Raw genomic sequence first — 7,500 nt, 5'->3', positions numbered from 1 at the left:
GCCTGGCGTGGCTGTGTGAGACCCAACGAGTGGCCGTGTGAGACCCAACGAGTGGCCGTGTGAGACCCAACAGACCCGACGCGTGGCCGTGTGAGACCCAACAGACCCGACGCGTGGCCGTGTGAGAACCAACAGAACCGACGCGTGGCCGTGTGAGACCAGTATCTCTCACAGAACTAAAATGAGATTCGCTTTCTATGATCTGTGGATGTAGCCCATTAACCTACAGCATAACCTACAGTCGGGAAATTGCAGCAAATCTGTCAGTGAACAGCACGAAGCCAAAAAATCAGGTACTTGCACCTTCCCTTGAGCTATTGTTTTGAATAATGTACCCTAACTTAATAGGAGCGCAACGATTTGCAGACAGAGACAAATATGACTGATCAATATTTATTTCCACACAATGTAGTAGTGAATGGTGCGACAAAGAGGTGCTTTTAATACAACAGATTGGCTAATGTTTAGCCTACAAAAACAGAAGGATGATTGTTTCCAAGTAACGTCATCTGTGGGACACTCATCTCAAAATTGTCTAACTGACCTCCTGCTTCTGCTAAGACCACAATGATCTCTGCTGGGCCCACTTCCAAATTTGCATCTGGGAAGAGGGGGTGGGGTGGGGGGGGTCTTGTAAATACCACAGCTAGAAAGTACTGGAATAGGGAGTGGAGCTGGCAGTGGACTCGGGTTCTGGGATGGGGTGGGTAGGGTGCAAATGGGGAGTCTGGTGTTGCAGTGGTGGAACAAGTATCCAATTGTGATACTTGAGTAAAAGTAAAGATACCTTAAAATAAAATGACTCAAGTAAAAGTTAAAGTCATCCAGTAAAATACTACTTGAGTAAAAGTCTAAAAGTTTTTGGTTTTAAATATACTTAAGTATCGAATGTAAATGTAATTGCTAAAATATATATCAAAAGTAAAATAATAAATAATTTCTAATTCCTTATAATAAGGAATATATGGGCTGGCACGTAGCCTAGTGGTTAGAGAGTTGGACTTGTAACCGAAAGGTTGCTAGATCGAATCCCCGAGCTGACAAGGTAAAAACCTGTCGTTCTGCCCCTGAACAGGCAGGTAACCCACTGTTCCTAGGCTGTCATTGTAAATAATAATTTGTTCTTAAACTGACTTGCCTAGTTAAATAAAAGGTCAAATATCTATGTAGATATATAATTAATAAGCAAAGCAGATGGCATGATTTTCAGATAGCCAGGGGCACACTCTGACATACTTTACAGATGAAGCATGTGTGTTTAGTGACTTTGTCAGATCAGCAGTAGGGAGGACCATTTGATATGAATAGGACCATTTTCCAGTCCTGCTCAGCATTCCAAATGGAACTACTACTTTTGGCTGTCAAGGAAAATGTCTAGAGTTGAAAAGTACATACTCTTCTTTAGGAATGTAGTGAAGTAAAAGTTTTCCAAAATATAAATAGTTAAAATATCACAGCCATTTCAGAGAAACATCCCTAGGAATCTCTGTCAAATGTTTATAAAACGTGACATTTACAGAATGTGTTGGGAGTCTGGGGGTGTGTTGGGAGTCCAGGGGGTTCCGGGGTGTGGTGGGGGTCCAGGATGTGGTGGGGGTGTTTTGGGGGTCCGGGATGTGGTGGGGGTGTTTTGGGGGTCCGGGATGTGGTGGGGTGTTTTGGGGGTCCAGGATGTGGTGGGGGTGTTTTGAGGGTCCGGGATGTGGTGGGGGTGTGTTGGGGTCCAGGATGTGGTGGGGGTGTTTTGGGGGTCCAGGTTGTGGTGGGGGTTTGTTGGGGGTCCGGGATGTGGTGGGGGTGTTTTGGGGGTCCGGGATGTGGTGGGGGTGTGTTGGGGTCCAGGATGTGGTGGGGGTGTTTTGTGGGTCCGGGATGTGGTGGGGGTGTTTTGGGGGTCCGGGATGTGGTTGGGGTTTTGGGGGTCCGGGATGTGGTGGGGGTGTTTTGGGGGTCCGGGATGTAGTGAGGGTGTGGTGGGGGTGTGTTGGGGGACTCGAGATGTGGTGGGGGGTCCTAGGGTGTTAGACAGGGGGGTCTTCACAGACAGACAGTTGGAAGGCATTAGGTTGGCAGGCAGGACAAATCCGTGTCAAACGCAGCTGTTGCCGACGGCGATTGATATTAGCATTCCAACCCATCCCACACGACCCCTAACCCCTTCATCCCATGTTCTATAGTACTTCTGTCTTGCCATACAGATTGTTCTGCATAGGAATATCCTATTATAGACCTAGAGACTAGTATGGGACTCAAAGACTCAAAGGGGGATGTTGTCTGCCTGCCTACCTGTCTTGCTGTGTTTTTAATAACTACCCACTTCTCTGTAACTACAGTATGTTAACACACAACAGAAGGCTTCAGACCTCATTCCTTGAGTCCCAGAACATTGTTAGTTATCAGGACTGAACAACTAGGCCAACTGGCACTTTTCTGGCTAATTTCAGGCATATGTGCTGCTCAGGTAGACATACGGTGAAGCAATTATCCCAAATGTTAAACATATTTACAGATGAGCTGCAGTCACTGCAGTGTGTTCATGATGACGACTTGAGGAATGCCGTACGCCTGTGAATGGCGCCGCAGGGGTTTCATTGACATGGCACACATAGTGGTAAACAAACAGCTTCCATTACTGAGAAAGTTGAAGGAGTTTTCTTCATTACGAACAAAACAACTGCATCAGTTGGTGGGTTGAATGGAACTGAGTTTGTTTTGGAAAGGAGGACGTGTTGTGTAGCTGTTCTGTTGAACGCTTACAGATGAATTTTCTGTTCTGTGCTGCGCTGCTTCCATTTACTTAATCCCGCTTCCAAAACTGGGCGAGACAAGAGTCTGTGAGAACAAAACACAACTCCAAAATCAACTACGTGAACGCAAAGACGTTTCACCGTGTCAATGTGTGACTGTGAACACTGGCTGGTCTTGCTGTGGTTGTCCTTTCACTCACATGCTAACATTAACGTCATACCATCCTTCGACTCAACATGCTAACGTTAGCATTAACGTCATACCATCCCTTGAGTCAACACGCTAACATTAGCATTAACGTCATACCATCCTTCGACTCAACATGCTAACGTTAGCATTAATGTCATACCATCCTTTGTTCATAAACTAACATTTTCATAGGAATGTTCCCGTGATGCGCAAGGAATGTTTCCAAGAGACCATTCCCTTAATGTCAAGTAGACCTTACCCAGAACATGATTACCATGTTCTCAGAATTTAAGATTATAAATGTTCTAGACAAGTTTCATGGGAACATTGCATGAATGTTCTCCTAACCCTCAGAAAACTGTACACAGGAATGTTCTTGCAACATCCTATAAAACGTGTCGAGAACATTAATGTTCTATATTCTAAGAACGTTGTAACCACGTTCTAGATAAGTTCTGCTTGACATTAAGGGAATATCCTCCTAACTTTAACACCATGCTAAAAAGGTTCTCAGAAGTTTTCTTTGCTAACATAGAATGTTCCCTTAACTAACTAAACTGGACATTCAAACATTATGGGAACATTACGGGTAACATTACAAAAACGTTCTCTCTCCCTAGAATTGTAAGCTATGATGTCCTTTGCTATAAGATGCTAATGTAGCATTAGCATCATATCCTTGCGGGTAGCCCTGTTTCTAATGTAGCATTAGCATCATATCCTTGTGGGTAACCCTGTGTCTAATGTAGCATTAGCATCATATCCTTGCGGGTAGCCCTGTGTCTAATGTAGCATTAGCATCATATCCTTGTGGGTAGCCCTGTGTCTAATGTATCATTAGCATCATATCCTTGCAGGTAGCCCTCTTTCTAATGTAGCATTAGCATCATATCCTTGCAGGTAGCCCTGTGTCTAATGTAGCATTAGCATCATATCCTTGTGGGTAGCCCTGTGTCTAATGTAGCATTAGCATCATATCCTTGCGGGTGGGCCTGTTTCTAATGTAGCATTAGCATCATATCCTTGCGGGTAGCCCTGTGTCCGTGTCCTCCAGAAGTCTGATTAGCTGGGTAAAGTTCTCCTTCACGGCCACCATGTTGTTTGTCGTACTGCCCTCCAGGATCCAACGCTTCCCCTTGGCTAAAGGCTCCAGCTCGAAGTATTTCTTTATCTGGAAGACAGAATGGGAGGGGGGGGCATTAAACCAAAGTCAACTCAAACAGCTTATGTCCTGCCTAAAAAAACACAAGCTTAGCAGCCGCAAAGCCACAACACAGGCTTCCCCAAGGAAATATGTCAGTCTGATCTCTGGGAAAACTAGTAATGCGTATTGTTGGCGTGGGCTTGGCTGTTGGTAACATTTGATTATCAGTATCATATGTGTGTGTGTGTGTGTGTGTGTGTGTGTGTGTGTGTGTGTGTGTGTGTGTGTGTGTGTGTGTGTGTGTGTGTGTGTGTGTGTGTGTGTGTGTGTGTGTGTGTGTGTGTGTGTGTGGTGTGTGTGTGTGTGTGTTTGGGGGTGAGGAGGAGGAGGAGGGAGGGGGGGGGAGAAGCGCAATGCTTGGACCTTCTGAAGACACGAGAACTTGCATTATTAGTTGATGTGGATGTTTTGAACCTTAACGCGTGTGTTTTGTAACGTAATGAAACTGGAATCTGCTAGCTTAGCTCCCTTATCTGCCCCCTAAACCAAACAGTTTTTTGTTGTTGTTGCTGCCTCTTACTATTGAGGCAATTACCTGACATGGATGCAATAAAACACCTTTCATTGTGACAAAAAGTTCCACAGTGAAATACAGTATATCGGAGAGAAATGGATGTGTCTGTCGACAATACCTACAGTGGGGGGAAAAAGTATTTAGTCAGCCACCAATTGTGCAAGTTCTCCCACTACCAGTTACAGGTCTGTGAGAACCAGAAATCTTGCTTGTTTGTAGGTGACCAAATCCTTATTTTCCACCATAATTTGCAAATATATTCATTAAAAATCCTACAATGTGATTTTCTGGATTTTTTCCCCTAATTTTGTCTTTCATTGTTGAGGTGTACCTATGATGAAATTTACAGGCCTCACTCGTCTTTTTAAGTGGGAGAACTTGCACAATTGGTGGCTGACTAAATACTTTTTTTTGCTCCACTGTACCTAATAGCTACCGCTTCGGCCTATCTCCTCAATCTACTGAGGGAAATGTTCCTTGATGAGACATGAATAGAACAATATTACCACAGATGATGCTGATATAGATTCAAATAACAAGCCAAACAGCAACAACAACAACACACTTGTATTCTCTGATAACTTATAGTTTAGTTGTGACCATGTTGTGGACATAACGTGTTATTTAAAGCATGGCCATTCAAACATGGTTTTGACTAGATGGTATACAGCTATGGACGGAAATTACTTTTCATAGCAGGTTAGGAGAATTTACTCATCAGGTTAGGAGAATTTACTCATCAGGTTAGGAGAATTTACTCATCAGGTTAGGATAATTTACTCATCAGGTTAGGAGAATTTACCTCAGCAGGTTATGAGAATTTACGCAACAGGTTAGGAGAACTTACCCAGCAGGTTAGGAGAATTTACTCAGCAGGTTAGGAGAATTTACTCAGCAGGTTAGGAGAACTTACTCAGCAGGTTAGGAGAATTTACTCAGCAGGTTAGGAGAATTTACTCAGCAGGTTAGGAGAACTTACGCAGCAGGTTAGGAGAATTTACTCAGCAGGTTAGGAGAATTTAGGCAGCAGGTTAGGAGAATCTACTCAGCAGGTTAGGAGAATTTACTCAGCAGGTTAGGAGAACTTACGCAGCAGGTTAGGAGAATTTACTCAGCAGGTTAGGAGAATTTACTCAGCAGGTTAGGAGAACTTACGCAGCAGGTTAGGAGAATTTACTCAGCAGGTTAGGAGAAATTACTCAGCCGGTTAGGAGAACTTACGCAGCAGGTTAGGAGAACTTACGCATCAAGGTTAGGAGAATGTGGGTTATGTTTAGGACAATGTTCAGGAGAATTGGGTTACTCCCCCTTTCCTTCAGTCAAATGGTCAAATCGCCCTCTAGTGGCCTCATGGGTGGAATGTTAATATTTTTAATTTCATAATTGTTTTTTACATTTTTCAAAAGAGCTGCCGAAAATCCTCTGTGACCCTATGTCAAACGTTTTTATATTTCAATCTTCTGTGAAGTATATAAAGTGTCAAATTGGGATGCTAACTCAACATGTACCACATGTCCACTCTATATCTGACATGGTAGAAGTCCACGTTTTTAAGCCCATTACCATGTTTGTGATGTGTTTACTTTCATTTCAAAGTTGATTTGTTTTAAGATGACCAAGAAACACTGTGTGACCCTGATTTATCCCACTGTAGTAAAAGGTTAAGGTTAGGATTACCTAAAATGCTGTCCTAACCTGCTATGAAAAGTCACTCCTGTCTGTAGCTTGTATACCATCTAGCCACAACCTTCAAAACATCCACAACAGCCACAACAAAGATTTCCTCACTTCCTGTCCACTGTTGCTATTTTGAACAGGTCTCTCTTCCAGAAGATGTGTTTATCTCAGTGAGACAAACCTGTATAAGTAAAAGTTATGCAAAAGAGAAGCCGTCCGCTCTCCTTATCACTTCTGTATTTGCTAAAACAAACAGCTGAGATATCAAAGTGTATCTATTTCAATCAAATGAGATGTCCTGATCAACGTTGTTCTTCCTGGTTAGGACATAGACCAGCATCACACAATCAGGGTTCTGGTCAACATTGTTCCTCCTGGTTAGGACATAGACCAGCATCACACAATCAGGGTTCTGGTCAACATTGTTCCTCCTGGTTAGGACATAGACCAGCATCACACAATCAGGGTTCTGGTCAACGTTGTTCCTCCTGGTTAGGACATAGACCAGCATCACACAATCAGGGTTCTGGTCAACATTGTTCCTCCTGGTTAGGACATAGACCAGCATCACACAATCAGGGTTCTGGTCAACGTTGTTCCTCCTGGTTAGGACATAGACCAGCATCACACAATCAGGGTTCTGGTCAACGTTGTTCCTCCTGGTTAGGACATAGACCAGGGCTATGTTCAGCAGCTGATATACTAAAGAGGAAATGACATACAGAACAAAGGTTGCTGTATGTCAAAAATTCCCAGGTTTTCCAGAAATCCCGGTAGGATAATTTCCGTATTTCCCTCCTGATTTCAATAATCGTTCAACCACGATTTCTGGAAAACCAGCATTCATCACAGAGATGCATCACTGTCATGAAAAATGTTCACAATAAGAGAAACAGGATCATTACACAGCAAACATGTGTTTTCAACAAGTGTCTGCCTGCCTTCCTCTCTGCCTCCCTCTGCCTGTCTCTGTCTACATGCTGTGTCTGTCTACCTGCTGTGTTTGTCTACCTGCTGTGTCTGCCTTCCTCTCTGCCTCCGTCTGCCACCCTCTCTGCCTCTGTCTGCCTGCCTGTCTACCAGCCTCCGTCTGCCACCCTCTCTGCCTTCGTCTGCCACCCTCTCTGCCTCCGTCTGCCACCCTCTCTGCCTCTGTCTGCCTGTCTCT

The 7,500-nt window shown here is 43.9% G+C and overlaps 1 pseudogene; it reads right to left on the bottom strand.

Annotated features, from left to right (window-relative positions):
- Nucleotides 1-1,942: 1,942 nt before the first annotated feature.
- LOC124034967 overlaps nt 1,943-7,500 on the bottom strand; it is a 258,182-nt pseudogene continuing 252,624 nt past the window's right edge.

Source organism: Oncorhynchus gorbuscha, linkage group LG05, assembly GCF_021184085.1.
Source record: "Oncorhynchus gorbuscha isolate QuinsamMale2020 ecotype Even-year linkage group LG05, OgorEven_v1.0, whole genome shotgun sequence".
Taxonomy (NCBI): domain Eukaryota; kingdom Metazoa; phylum Chordata; class Actinopteri; order Salmoniformes; family Salmonidae; genus Oncorhynchus; species Oncorhynchus gorbuscha.
The sequence above is the reverse complement of the archived record's forward strand: the minus strand, read 5'-3'. Positions and strand labels throughout refer to the sequence as shown.